Source organism: Protopterus annectens, chromosome 12.part0 (genome assembly GCF_019279795.1).
Source record: "Protopterus annectens isolate FY-2018-M chromosome 12.part0, PAN1.0, whole genome shotgun sequence".
NCBI lineage: Eukaryota > Metazoa > Chordata > Ceratodontiformes > Protopteridae > Protopterus > Protopterus annectens.
Window position 1 is genome coordinate 555,429,087 of NC_056746.1, and position 16,694 is coordinate 555,445,780.

The window sequence follows — 16,694 nt, forward strand, 5'->3', positions numbered from 1 at the left end:
TTGCAAAGAGTATCATATATATATTAGCCACATCAGAAAAACATTCTACAAAGTAGCTTCATTCTGTGGAACTCTCTTTCCACTGAACGTACATATATTTCTGACATACTATTCCATCTAAATACATATTTGATAAATCAATACAAATTCAAATGCCTTGATTATGCAGGTTAACATCTCCTACACTTGTTCCTCTGCTTAGCTTCAAGGTACAGCAATGCCATTACCTGTAGGCACTGTCTGACTGTACTGAATCTTATTATTATTGTAGATTTTCTTCTATATTATGATCCACAAAATACAGCTCAGCGGGGGAAAAAAACAGGAATCAAATACAACCCTGCAAACTCAGGGTAGTCAGAAGGAATCACAAGTCACAAATAAATCCAGTAACTTTTAGTCGCAGGGTTAAGTACTTTTGTCCTATAAATCCAAGGACTTCTTCAGAATGATCACCCAATTGAAGTTCTTGCCCTGTAGACAGTACATGGAACAATTTTAATTTGCACATGTCAATCCAAACTCTTTTTACAATTCATCCCAAGAAAATATTCTTTGACTTGAACAAATTTTTGCAATTAGGGAATCTAGAAGACTGACATTATTCTGTATATTCTTTTTTTTGCCACCAGCCTCAATCATTGTGTTCTTATCCTGATGAACCTGCTTTACAACTGTCATCAATTTATGGAATACTAAAGTACTTTCACAATATCTCTGCACTTCCCATTGCAATCCTGTTTATTACCAACAAAGTTTAAGATCATTTTGTACTTGCACAGATCCAAATCTTCTATTAGCTCTTTCATTTGAATCCTGGTAAATACTGCTGCTTTATATGCACTTACATCTTTTTTCTTCCTTGCTTCATTGTATCTTTCTTTTTTACCACATATGATTCTATGTCTCAGCAATGAGTTATGCAGATTGAAAAATGTATTCTATAGCTCTGTGTTGTAACTTATTCACTTTCTATGAATCCTGATATCTAGTAAAAAAACAAATCGTGAAGATACAGCAAGAGCTTTTATGCTCACAATACTGCTGGACCTTGTTTAATTACGCAGAAAACGTCAAACTGGTTCTCATTTGTAAGGTTAAATGTAATAAATACAGCAGTTGCACCCTTACCTTCCAGTTGTAGAAAACTTGCAACTTGAGCTTCTTTAGTCTTTTTGTACTCTCTTAAAGCAGTGCTATAAAAGCAAAATATCTGTGCCCACTGATTCCAAAGTTTGCCAGGTTAAGAATTAATAACACTGGCAGTGACAGTTGTAAGGTAGAACCTATGACAAATCTAGAGCAGTTGTTAAATGAAAGAAGGCAATGAATATTTTGAGGAATTCTGTTGCTTCACTAGTTCCAAAATTATTGTGTCTGTCTCAAATGAAGTTTAATATTTCATTGGATTAAAGATGGCGGTGTGATGGTTTATGCTTCTTCTCAATGAACTTTATTGTTTGCTTGCTACAGCTTTTTCAAATCACTTCGCCATTTTGCTTCCACTGAGTTCAAGTAAAGTTCAGTTTCAGTTCAAAACAGCATTTTTGTCATTGCTTCTTGGTTCCTTTAAGGCAAACAACAGATATTTTGCAGAATGGCACTAAAACTTGATTCAGTAGTTTGAAAGTTTTAGCTCAGAGTCAAGAGATTGCTTGTAAAAGTAATGATGCACTTGCTGATGTAACTGATTTATTAGGTTTGCTGCACTGTAGCAATGTTTAAATCCTGTTCTTGTTCAACAAAACTGAACCAGAGGGTGATGGCATTTCAATGACTGGATGCTGGGACTGTGAAGCTGAAAAATCAGTTCTGTAGTAACTAGTCTGAAACTGTGTCTTGTTCGGAGGTGACATAATTTCAGACTTATCTGATAGGAAACTACATGTAAGTAATCAAAATAGACTAGGAGCTGGTGAGTACGTAGCCATACAGTTTAATGTAATGGCAGCAACAGCTGAAACACAATAGAGCCATGTGACATCTGATCTATGTCACTTTATGAAAAAAACACATTGCCGAAACTCATATGGTTGGCAATGCAGTTAATTGATCAACTGACATAAATCCACAAAACATCCATCAACAACACAACATTTTTGTAGGAGCCCCCCCCCCCCACTACCCCCATATCCCCTGGTAATTATTTACACCAACTCTAAGATTGCACTGCTGTGGGAAAAAGGTCAAATTCCATGATCCCTACTGTACTGTGATTTTAATCAGAATGGTTTAACGAACCAAACTGTCGACCATAATTAAAATCAGATAGAGCTACCTGCTTTAAGAGATTTCCTTGGAGGCTTTGGTCTGTTTAAATGTATTACTCAGAATAACATAATACATAAGTGGGAGTTATTTAGCCCAATCGTAGCTGATCCTCCTAAGTACTAGTTCTCAGAATGTTATTCTGCGCCTGGGGTGTGTTACCCTTTGTTACTTATTTGTTTGCATATTTATTAACCACATACTTACCCACATCTGCATTTATGGATCTATGTCAAAACAATGAATTACCATAATGTCAAGTTTGAAAATGGCAAGACTTAAAAGACAAACGTTTATATTCACAAACATCCAGATCATCGTACGTTTTCACTGCAAAATGAGTCAGTTGGCCAATGTGGTGAACTTTGCCCTTTTCTCATCTGTAATGCGATCTTGTAGTTGGCATATTTACTTGAGAGGGTCCATATGGGGGGTGTGCGGGTGAAGCCCCCACCCCCACTTAGGTGGATTTTATTTGCTTAGGTTTGTTTTTTTTTAAGTTTTGTTGGCTGATTGTTTATTTACCAGGGGAAAATTTATGATGATCTGGACGTTTGTAAATATAAACTTTCATTGCTTCTGTCTTACCGTTTTGCAACTTGACGTTATGGTAATTTGTTGTTTTGATATAGATTCAAGTTTTTACAGTTTAATATTCTGTCTGACTGAGAACTGGCATATGAAAAATGTACAATTAAATAACTACAGAAATATTTAGATTTTTTGGAGTTCTGTGATTATCTTAAACTTTCATTTTAAGTTTGATTTCAAACCTGCAGCTCATAACAATTAGAAATGTTTTGTGAAAAGAATAACATGCCTCTTTAGCATATTTCCAGAAGAATACATGAGGACAGAGGTAGAAACCTTTTACTGAAAAAATGAGACCTATATGAAATTAGAATTACTATTCAGATTATTAATTACATATCTGTTTTTTTTAGGAGTCCTGGTTAATTAATTCATGTTTTTACTCTTCATTGTTGGCAATTATAATGTATTGCTTGCACATTTTAACACTCTTAGTCTACTAGCATTTGCCCTTCTAAGTCTCTGTGATGAATACTGCAAAAAAATGTGCAAGCTTGATTTGTCAAGTCCTTGGCTGAAGATGTAGGTTTCATTAATTAAATTGTGTTGAAAAGTAACGATACTGATCTGTGAAGATCAAAGGTCATGTGTGCCAACATCTGAATGCAGCAATTATTCACCATTTATTCCATGTTGTTCTTTATTAGTTTTCCTTAATTAACACCATGATCAAAGAAGGATAGTTGAATATAACATTTATCAAATGCAATCCAAATAGGTGCAAAACGGAACTAATTGTAATGATGCCACGAAAAATGCATATTATCCATAGCTAAAATGGTAAAAGAAAAAAGTGTACAGCATATGCCTGAATGAAAACATTTAAGTATAGATGTGGTACAGAGTTAAGGTTGTGTTTCCATTTTGTGAATTTGACAGCATCAGAGGGTCATGAAGAGTGAAGGCTAAGGCCTACATGATGACAACATATGTCCCTGATGGAAACATATCCTTCATGACTATCAGTAACCATATGTTACTCAGTACACTTTTGTTCCTTAGACAGCATTTTTCTCAAAATTATATTTCTGTGAGCCTCCTTTGAAATGCATTGGTAGTCAGCATTTCATTTCTCATCAGTGACAGCACAGACAGAGACTTCATGGAAATAAATTTTACTCCATCTAAAACACTGATGCCAAAACTGATAGCTGCCTTGAATATGATTCATTAATAGCTCTATATAGAAACATCTACTTGCTTATTTATTACAGATACTGTAGATCTCACAATTGAACTTTTTTCACTTAATCTAGCCATCAAGGCTTACAGAACCTTTGACAGATTGCTGAGAAATGAACATTAAATTTTGCCCTCACTGCAGTAGCTAGCTCTTCCAAAGTGAGGCAATGCAATTTTGATGGAATTTAATTGGGGGGAGGGGCAGTACAAATGCTCATAAATCAGTGAGAACAACAAGAGCAAGAGGTCAAAGTTTATGAAACATTGCTATTCAGAACCACTCTGAATCCTTTGGTGCCCAATTGACAAGTCTCACTATTAATATAGGCTGGAATATACTTTAAGTTTGTATCAGATGGGATTTACTGCACTCAGCAAAATCCCCACTGTCTCCATATTGCAGTAACTATGTAGCTAACTATGTGCCATAACAGCTTGCTACCACGTAGTTTGAGCAGAGCTGGTGAAATTCAAACAACCCCTGAACTCTTTCTCTTAGAAACAAGAATTTTCCACATATAAAAGCCATTAGCATGCGGCCTAAAAGTTATATTCATTTTAGCATGTTGTACAGCTTAAGTTGAAGCAAATTACTGAAGAAAGAACTAAACTTCTGCTCTGTATGTACAAATACAATGCCCTTTAACTCATAATAACGTCTTAAAGGAAACTGCAGGTATCAGCAATGTTCTGTAAGACAGCATTTTAGAAAGCTGGCATTTACATAAACAGTGTACATACTATTAGTTGGCCCAGTATTTACAATTACATAATTTATTATTTAGACCATACAAGTTTGGCTGCAATTACACTCACAAAGACACAGATACCACAGAGTGTACATATTTCTTCCTCTCTCCCTCTCTCTCCATTTCTGTTTTCAACATACACATCAGCAATACTGAGGAATAGTTATATTATTTATGGTGATTCCGGGATTTCTAACAGCAAAAATAAGATAAATGGGAACATTTTTGTAAACCTATCCTAATTAAATTTTATTCTAAGAACTCACCATGGACTGGATAGTTCTAACACTCAGCTGCAATAAAAGCATCAACAAGACAAATTGCATCACAAACCTAATTGTAATTGAAACATTTATCATGTCTGAGGGTCCAGAAGGCTGACATGGCACTGTGGTACTCACAATGCATTCTGTTACAAGCAGCTAATTCTGTAACATGCCAAAGAAACAGGAGGATAAACCAAGGCAACTTCAGCAAAATGAAAGATTCAGGAGACACTCCCTCCTCACCCAGATAGAAATAGTCTGCATGTTTTCTAATGACTCTTTTTTGATATATTACTGTTCACAGATGAAACAATAACTGATTTATAACGTATCAAAACTCCAGTCTGCATACGGTTTATTTAATACTTTCATATGCACCAAACTCTCCTTTCTTTAGTGTAAGTTTTCCTCTTGTTTCCCCTATCTGCCAGTTGATTGCTGAAACCGTTGTTTCTGTGAGAATGCAATGTGAGCTGATTTTTTAAGCAAATACATGTCTTAATTATGAGGATAATACCTAAAGTAGATATATAAGATAGGAGTGCTTACCAGAAATAGAAACTTGTAAAAGACAAAATTGTTCAGTTGATTTTTAAGGAGCAGCACATTAAAACCTCTTTACAAGTATGACTAATGTTTTGACAGGTGCCCTTTACAAGTAGTCTGTAGAAAACATTGGAAGTCTGATGCTTTAAAATGAGAAGGATGCTGAAGCAGCTCCAGTCCTCCAAACTGATTCAGGGGTCAAGGAGTTGCACACCACATTTGTGATCAATTTGCAGACTTGTTGCAGTCTCCGAATTCTCTTTTGAACAGTCAGAACCTACAGATGAATTCCAGAAACAGACATGAAAATCAGTGGCCGAGATCTTCGGCAGACATGATGCACAATCCCAAAATGCTGTACTGTCACAATTCATAGAATACATTTCTTTAACACCTCAGCTAAGTTCTTGAATGAGACAAGCTTAAGATAACAGTATTGTGTGGCCAATTGATAGCCAGCACTGGAGTTCTGATTGTGTTATGCTATAAACTAAAAATTATCGATTTCTGTAATCGAGAATATTTCTGACAGTCACATATACTTGCATCACTCTATTTATAGCACTCTACAGACGAATCAAATAACAGCAGAAAAAAAAGTTCCATAGTACTGCAGAATAATCTGTGTATTATGCTTCTCATAGCCTATAACATGTGGCACAGCAATCATAATGCAAAGCATCCTATCACATTTCTCACACAGCACAATAACTCATGTATCACACTTATAGTGCGCACAATGTACATACATCTCAACACTGACAATATACAGCAATCTGTGTATCAAAACACTCATAGTGTTGGGCAACCTACATATCGCAGTACTCACAACACATAGCAATCTAAGTGTCAAAGTACTCGCATTCACAGCAATTTACTTGTCACAGTACTCAGAGTGCACAGTAACTCACATATCACAGTATTCATAGTGCATGGCAACTTATATATCACAGTTCTCACAATACACAGTAATCTATGTATCACTGTACTCACAGTACACAGCAGCTTACCAGTCACAGTACTCACAGCGCACAGCAATGTATATATCACAGTACTCACAGTAAGTACATAACAATTTACTTATTACAGAACTCACAAGTGCATAGCAACTTACCTATCACACTACTCACAATGCACAGCTATCTATATATCACAGTTCACAGGACACAGCAACTTCATTATCACAGAACTCATACTGCACAGCAGTCTATGTATCACAGTACTCACAGTGCACAGAAATGTACTTATCACAGTACTCATTGTGCACAGAAATCTATGTATCACAGCACTCACAATACACAGCAACTTAAGTATCAGATCATTTATAGTGCATAGCAACTTACATATCACAGTACTCACAGTACACAGTAATCTATGTATCACAGTACTCACAGGGAACAGCAACTTACATATCACAGTACTCACAGTGCACAGCAATCTATCACAGTACTCACAGTACAGAGCAATCTATCACAGACCTCACAGTGCACAGCAACTTACTTATCACAAACTCACAATACATAGCAACATACATATCACAGTACTCACAATGCACAGCAATCTGTGTATCATAGTACTCACAGTACACAGCAACATACTTATCACACAACTCACAGTACATAGCAACTTACATATCACACTACTCAATGTGCACAGCCTACTGTGTATCACAGTACTCACAATAGATTGCAAATTGCATAACACATAAAACACAGTACACAACAACTTAAATATCACAGTACTCACAGTGCACAGCAGTCTATGTATCATAGATCCACAATGCACAGCAACTTGCATATCACAGTAGTCACTCATAGTGCATAGTCACTATAAATTTCATATACTCATAGCTTTTTTCCCCAGGCCTCAACTGAAAATGGGTTCTCAGAACCCAGTGGGACTTTCCTGGTGAAGAAGCAAACAAACACACAATAAACAAATAAATAAATAAACAAATAAATAAATAAATAAGGAGATTAGTTTGTCATCATCTCTAACTTTATTGACAGTCCCACGGATTCAATAAACTCCATGCAGGAATAGTGCTGTTCTTGAATGGACTGAACCATGTCCATTTACCCTTAGCTTTAACAGCAGTGCACCTTGCATAGTCATGAAGGCACACTGCTGCTAAGGCTAAACGGACACAAACATGACTGAGCGCAGGGGGCGTGTTTAGGTAGTGCACACAAATCTGATATGTCCCCCGCACTCAGAAAGTGCCATATGGGACTTTTTAAAATATTTCAGTGTCCATGGACAGTGGAATGAAATAAATGAGTATTTCAGTGTCCACGGACACTGAAATAGATAGGGGAGCAAGAAATCAATGCAGGGGGTGTGTGAGAGGTTCTGTTACATACCCCCTGCATTGTAAAAGTGACATATGGCCATAGCCCTCAACTGTACAGGTTTCCACAGAATGCCCAAATGCCTGCCTTATATACCTCTCAACCTCCTAGAGCAAGAAAGCTGTACAAAGCCATAAATAATGGTGAGACAAAGGTACAAAAATAGGGACACATTTTAAATAATGCATTTACAAACCCGGAAAGCTGAGAGAATAAAAGGTTTGCAGTCGCATGGACTTCCTGAAGGGTATGAAGACTGAAACCCAAATGTCTGCCATAGTAAAAGTGCCATACAGCCATAGCCCTGAACTGTACAGATTTCCACAGAATGCCCAGATGCCTGCCTCACATACCTCTCAACCTCCTAGAGAAAGAAAGCTGTACAAAGCTGTAGGTAATGGTGGGACAAAGGCACAAAAATAGGGACACTTTTTAAATATTGTACTTACAAACCTGGGAGGTTGATAGAATAAAAAGTTTGCATTAGCATGGACTTCCTGAAGGGTATGAAGACTGAAACCCAAATGTCTGCAATAGTAAAAGTGCAAATACTGTCATAGACCTCAACTGTATAGGTTTCCACAGAATGCCCAGATGCCTGCCTCACATATCTCTCAACCTCTTAGAGCAAGAAAGCTGTACAAAGCCATAAATAATAGGGGGACAAAGACACAAAAATAGGGACACTTTTTAAATATTGCACTTACAAACTTGGAAATTTGGTAGAATAAAAGGTTTGCATTAGCACGGATTTCCTGAAGGGTCTGAAGTCTGAAATCTAAATGTCTGTCAGTATGTTCTGACTTAAACCCCAAGTGATTTGCCAATGATTTTCTAGAAAACCGCAGTCACACTTCTTAAGTTTGTAAGAGCAATAATTAAAATCTGTCCTTATGTGTCTCTTTACAATTTCCTTTACTGTGACTGGCAAGGAGTACAGATACATGTAAATAAAGTGGGTTTATTCATTTATTTTGGTTTTTTTTCCAGTCTAAGGTATGTTTAAGCATAGCTGACCAGGTGTGCATGTTATGGCCCTCTGCCCAGCATTGCTTAAACATCCCATAGGAGATAAATAAAAATATACAACTAAACTAGCCATGGAGATAGTGTAGTGGTTAGAGTCGCAGTTTTATATGCAGGTGTTCATGGTTCAAATACCAAGGTAGGCACTTTATTTTTACATGGGAAAGCAGTATTAAAATTATTTAAATTTTAAATTATATAGTAATTGATATTTGTCAACCAGGGTAGTGTAGCTGGTCTAAAATATAAGTTTGAGTGCATATAACATGTGCAATCACCCATGTATACATAAGTGTCCCATACAGTATAGTCACACCCCATAGTAATGTAATGAAAGCACATAGAGGGACATCATGTAAGGTAAATCATATAAACTTACTAATATGCCAGTAACAATTAATTAAGTCATTATCCTGATATTTTTAAAATGAAAAGTGAGCAATCATTAGCAGTGCTCGGCTAAGCTTAGTCAGTGTAATCATTGCCTAAATATGAATGCTAAGCAGCAGTCAGCTCAGCTAAATGGATTTGTGCACTGTTAAGCAATGCTCAGCAATTACCCCTTTAAACACTGTTCAACCTATCTTAGCAGGTTTGTGCATTGTTAAGCTGTGCTCAGCATTTTCAAAATGGCCCAATGACGGAAAAGGGCAGGAATATGGCCTTATTTAAACCATGCAGGTGGGAATACAGCCATAAACTGTTTAGTATGATCTCTGCAGGAACATGTCTGGTGTTTTCGAGGAAGCATGCTTTCGGGCACAGTGCTGGGGCATCCTGGAGTCCAGTGTCATGGCTGAACTCCTTGTAGAACACCATGATGACAAACTGATGTAAGGCCAGTACTAGGGCTCTCAGTACAAAGCAGAGGCCTGGGACTGTCTGGCATGTGACCTCACCAGTGCTACTGCAATCCCCAGAACTGGTGAGCTGGTAAGGCATCATTATGCCAACCTAAAGCATAGGAAGGGGGAGCTCTTGGCCCAATGTATCCAAGATGCTCGGGACCAGCATGTTCTAGCACTTTGTAAGTATCCCAGATATAGCTGTATCAAATTCTAGCCTTAGTATGTGATATACAGGTATGCATAATGTTTGTTTCTCACCCCTACAGCTACAGAAGACAGGGCTATGAACACTGAGGCCCATGCTGACAGACTGACAAGAGTGTGCTGACAGGCTGGTGAGTAGAGAGCTACCTTTCAGTATATAGTGAAATAAATAAGAAGGGGTAAATTGTTTACTGTGTTCTGTGTGTAACAATTAAAGAAAAGTTTGCCAGACTAATAGTTATCTACAGCATATACAGTAGTAGAGCACTGTGTCATATAACTTCAAAAAAAAACCTAAACCACCAACTGTTGTGTTCATTCTGGTATGTTGTGGTAGAAATAGAATTTGTACAGGTTCTGCACAGAAAATATGACTGTGACAGCATGAATTAACAGAGGTTGTTCTGAGAATCAGCTAGTATGCAAAACAGTAGCTTGTAAATCAAGATATACATGAAATGTGACATATGTTATGCACTAGGATCCAAACCCTGAATACTAATGTCAAATGTATTATACTGTGTCCCCTGCTGCAGTGCCTTGTGTCAACCTTTGTTTTCCAGATTGTATAATTTCAAAGGATTACTACACAGTACAGTAACTATCTGTCATGCATGAATCTCAGGATTACAAGGTCAGACTGTCTAACCCACAGAGTATTAGGCAGAAAAAAGTCAAACAAAAGACAGCATTTCCCCAGTAGCCAAGTGTGATGACAAACAGCCTTATAGTTCATTTTAGCACACCCAAACATGGTTTGAATCCAGGAATTGGTACTGAGATATGTGCATATATACACTCAAGAAATCTGGAATATTTGTATAAACAGTCAGATAGTGGTAACCGATATTTTCTCCACAGGTCTTACAGGTAATGAAATGTTTGTAGTAGTTGTTTGGAGGTTATAACGATACAACATGTTCAACTGTCTCACTGTCCAGCCTCATGCCTGCAAATGACAGCAGGATAGGTACATACCCCATGCCTCTTTCAGATACATGTCTCTCAAGTGTCACACTGTCACATTTAGTGGTCACCTCTGCCAGTCACCTTGGACAAAGATAGGAGTCCAGGTGAACTATGCTAGTAGCAGACTCACACAGCATCATTGCAGGGTACCCCTTCTTTGTCAAGTATGTAACCCTGACATGTAAAAGCTCCCTCCAGTAAAGTAGCCACAGTTCACCCAGTCTGCCCCATACCATTACAGGTTGCCAGTCTAACAGGTATGTATGTGCCACAGAAGCTATGCGCCATAGGGAGATGTAAAATGAGGGCAGACCTGTAGAGTATTGACCAGTACTGTTGTGAAAAATAGAAGCCAATACAGTTCTTAATGGACTTTTTATTCTCTCCCCCCACCCATCATCTGCATCAATAATTATTATTCATATACTATGGGTATGTTGTTCTCAAAACCTATTGTTGGGACATGTGTTCCATTATTGTTTATATACTTCATTAGTTGCATATTAACATACCTTGTTCAAATACCATTATTGGTGGCCTGTTGCCGTCAGTGCAACTTGCATGCTGTTAAAATGCTTACTGTTGTTCCATTTACGCATGTGTTCTGTTTGCTATGCAACTGTTTTAATTCTGTTAGTTTGGGTTAATGGAACACCCATGCATGCTGTTATAACTAATTTTGCAATGTGTTGTTCATGACTAACCAATATATCTGGGAAAAACCACAACGCCATAGCACATTTGGGAAGGCAGATCCCAGCAGATCCTCCTGTCCCACCTCATTTGGCCATGACACTGGGCTCCAGCACATCTGGGACCCAACCCGGAACATCCTCCTCAACTGGAACCACCTCAGGGGATGAGGCCTGTCCCCCCTGGGCACGAGCGCTGAAAGGAGTCTGTCACCCACAGAATGTTCTGGGCTATGGTGCACAGTGTCATCCACTCTGAATTTGGTGGGCAGCTGTGCCAGATGGAGGACCATCTGGTGCACCTTGAGGGGCAGGCTGCCCCGCTTATCCAGCCCACAGCACAGCCACCTTCGGGGCCATGAACATGCAGTGGTGACCGCCCATGGGTGGGGACCTCAGTCCCATTGTATCCATTTGGGGGCTCATTGTCCTCTGATTCCCAAACACCCTCCCAGTCAAAGGTGTTTAGCCCCTCATGTGTCATATACTGCCTCTGTCTGCTGTCTTGTATGTCTTGTCTGTCTGCAAATGCTACCTATCCTGCCAAACCTACTCCCCAAACATACCTACAGCCCTTCCCCAACATTCCACTCTCACCTAAAAAAAGGCATCTGTCCCACAAAAAAATGATTGCCCATACATAGCTCTACATTTTGCCCCCATGTACAGTGAAATGAATCAATCTACCCACAAATTATTCTGCAAATGTCTGCCACCAACACTACTCCCTGTCAGGTGTGAGGCTGTAAATTCCAAATTCTACACATTATGCTGTTACTGCAGAAGAAATGTAGAGCTATGGTCCTTTCCTACACCTGTCCTGCACATCCCTAGCTGGTTTTCCTAATGTTTTACCCCCTACTTGCCCCATTTCACCACTTTCTTATCACCCTTTTTGCTTTTCTTTAATTAAAATTAGTGTGGATGTAAGCAGGAGTAAGCGATGCTAAGTGAAGCTAAGAGGGCTTAACCAATTGTTAGCGTTGCTTAGCTCCACAGAAAAAAGCACAAACCCATTTACAACTGCTTAAAAGTGACTTAATCACTCTGTCTCATCAGCCCTTCTTCTGCCCAGCAACAAAATAATCAGTCCTGCCAAATCTCAAGACCAGGATGCTGTGCACTACAACCACAGCAATGTATCACTACACCACCTGAACTGTGTGAATTTAGAATGCTTTTACAAACATATAATGCATTCTGATCATTTAACATTAATGAAAAAAGTAATCATTTCAAGGTCTTGAACCTCGGACTCTGTGCACTATAATCACAGCATCGTACCTCCACACCATCTGAGCTATAAGAATTTGTAATTTTTACAAACATATCACGCACTACAGTCATTTAACATAAGGGAAAATATATACCCGTACTACTCTTATATACATATATATCTATATATAAATACAAATATATGTGTATATATATATATATATATATATATATATATATATATATATATATATCTAGGGATAATTGAACTTTCAAAAGTTCGACTGTCATATGGTCGACACCTTATGATCAAACTTTTAAAAGTTCGAATATCTAATAAAAACATAAACTACACAAATAACCCACCTGAATATTTTAAGAAGGGGGGCAAGCCCCCTGCACCCCCACACCCTCCACTCAGTGCAGAAAAGGGAAATCTTCCTATACCGCACTGTACTGAGATCTCCGTTAAAACGTTCGAACTTTCAAAAATTCGATCATATGTTAACTTTTGAAAGTTCAATTATCTTATATAGGCCCTATATATATATATATATATATATATATATATATATATATATATATATATATGTATACACACACACACACACACACACACACACACACACATATATATATATATATATATATATATATATATATATATATATATATATATAAACAAACTCTTACTGCAAGAAATCTGCAAAAAGCCTGATAAAGTGGAGGGATAAAAATGCAAACAACAGTGACATCTTTGAAATGTGGCTGTTATACATGTAGAAGTCTGCTAGAGTAGCATGGTCTGATTTAACATATAATTCTTTATAGATTCCAGGTCTGAAACACAAATGAATGTCATTATTTACTGATGTCAATGCTCACATCATCCCAGTGATTGTCAGAAATCCACAGCTGTTATGGGAAACACACCACACATATGAGCCATGCGTCTGGACAGTGTCTAGACATCTGGACAGTCGAGAGGTATGATTTCAGTCATGTAACAGAAGAGAAAAAAACTGAGAGCTGCCAACCATTTCACCCAGCACCTTATGAACCATAGTAAGACCAACACGACACTACCCTAAATCAGCTCTGGGGAATTACCCATGTATTTCCAAATATATCATGCACTGAAGGGATGGAACTGTAGGGAAAAACAGATATTGGTGCAAAAATGTCCACCCACAACCATTTGCATCACACTCACAGCAACATGCCAGTACCCCAAATGAACTCTAGAGTAGAACAACTGTTTGAACAACCATATCCTGATTGCCAGTCACACACTACACAACATATACTAGCACAATTTACAGTCTACTGGGAATCCTGAGGTGTTACAGGACATTTCTCAGTCTGCCCCTACAAACATATACACCTGATAGACCACCAGCAACTGCAGTAGCATGCACATTCAGATAGAAAAGGATCTATGACACTCACATCTGCTACACTCCCTTCTCAGCCCAACAAACATTTATACAAAACACTGCTATACAATCTTGGCAGTCTGTTAACAATAGCCAGGCATACATAACCCTCAGCTGTACAGATTTCCACAGAATGTCAAGGGTGTGGGACCATATTTATGGCTACTGTTACATACCACTTCCAGGAGTCTGCTAAGTCACTGGGATGATACCAAGAGTGTAGTCACTAAATAATGATACACCATACCTCTGAACCTTTTACTGCAAGACATCTAGACAAAGCATAATGAACTTGGGGGACAGGGGGCTGGAAAGAGAGACATATCTCACATAATGGTTTTTACAAACTGAAACAGTTGCTGGTGTTACAGGGTTTGTTTTCACATAACATCCCTGAAGGGTATAATGTCTGAAACACAAATGGATGCCAACATTTACTGACTACAATCCTCACATTATCCTACTGATTTCACAAAAACAGAAGTTGTCAGAGAAACAGAACAAATGTAACAGGCAAACCTCTGGGCAGTCTGTGGACATCTGAACAGCTGAGAGGTATGTCAGAGACATATCACTGTCTGATGTCAAGACACGCAGAAAATACATGTCCAGACAAACCCTCTATGTGTATAACAGCAATACTTACTTACAATCTGTATTCAATTCTGGAGCCTCCCCCCCACCCTTGTCCTGAGAGGTATTTCCACCTATTGTCTGTGAAGCTGTAGCCCCCATACCTCCATAATGTCCTCCACACAGGCAAGAAAAAGTGGAAAGGCCCACATGAAGGACTTAATTATAGCACTGTGTCGCTATGGCATTGACTAATGGAAAGACAACACAGCTGCTCTGGATGCAAGTACAAGTGGGAGACACTGATTGGTGCACAGGCCATCACCTGCTCATGAGCATTACCTACAAAAGGCAAGCTGCTGCCTATGCAACACAGGTCTGAACCCATCTACACAAAGACAGACTGCAACTACACAAACCTAACCATTTGAATTGTTCTGAGGAACCTCTTCAGCACTATAACAGGAATGTCAATCACGTAAGCTTGTAATGGAATGCAGAAGGGGGGATACAATAATGTCAAATAGGACATTAAACACTAGGTCGCAACAAGACCTGCTGGATGCACATGCTGCTGTCTGGCACCTTTGGCCAGTCCTGCTTGCCCTGTCTGCATTGACATGGATCACATCTCTGGCCCCTGATTCACCCCATCAAAGGTTAGCTCATGTATGACTATGACTGGAGTGTCTGTTGTCCAATACTGAGTGCGACACTGCTAAGCCAGCTGCCTGGGATGTTGTAATTATTCATATGTCACCTGTGAAGGCTACTATGATACATATGCTTTTCTTACAAATGTAAAAGACTTATATAGGGTATGTGCATAGTACACAACAGGTGCAGAAGTGTGTGTTGAACTGTATGTGATATACTGAGCCCATACCTGACAACTGTCCAGAGTTTTGCAGACTGACGACATGTCTGCCTCATATTTGTAGTCAGTGCCTTGTACAGTTATGTATTGTATGGCACATCACTGGCAACCCATTAAAGACTGAAGTCATAACATAATAGCATACATTTGAATGTCAAATGTCATATCCTGCAGAGCAGACCTGTGAATGCAACACTGTGCATTCACAACAAAGTGTGTCTCAGCCAGATTCATAAAGTGACACTATTTTCCCACCTTTGTCCACCAGTGATGTGTGCCTTTGTGCAGATGTCTTGCTCTAACAGGAGCTAGGTGTCTTAGCATGAAACCCATGTCAATGCAAGTGTACCTTGTCCTGTAGGATGCTGACATTTATGCAGTCGCTGATACCTGCTTTGTAGCTGTGGAGAGGACACTAACCTTGCCAGGTTACTCATCCCATCATATGTTTAGACCCCAAATGGAGGGCTGGAAAGCCACAGGAGGTGGAGTGTTGAACATTATTATACACATACACACCAGGCTGGCTAAATAGTATGACACATGGGAGACATCCCGAGTGCAGTTAACAGTTGACAAAACACCTACTCAAATCATACCTAGTTACAGGCTTCCAACCATGACTATGGACACCCGCCTCACCTATTGGGACCTGTTGAAATCTGTCAGGATTCAGTCGTCTACCCGGTTCCTGGGTGACTTCAACTACCCAACCATAGTGTGCATGACCTATGCCACCTGAACATGAATGCACAGAGATTCCTTAGCTTTGTCAATGGCAATGCAGTGGATCAGCTGGTTAGCACTCCTACAACAGGTGGAAATATCCTGTACCTGATCCTAACCGACATGAGTAGCCTCTGTAGCACTCCTACAGTGTCATCCTCCTTAGTAAGATCTG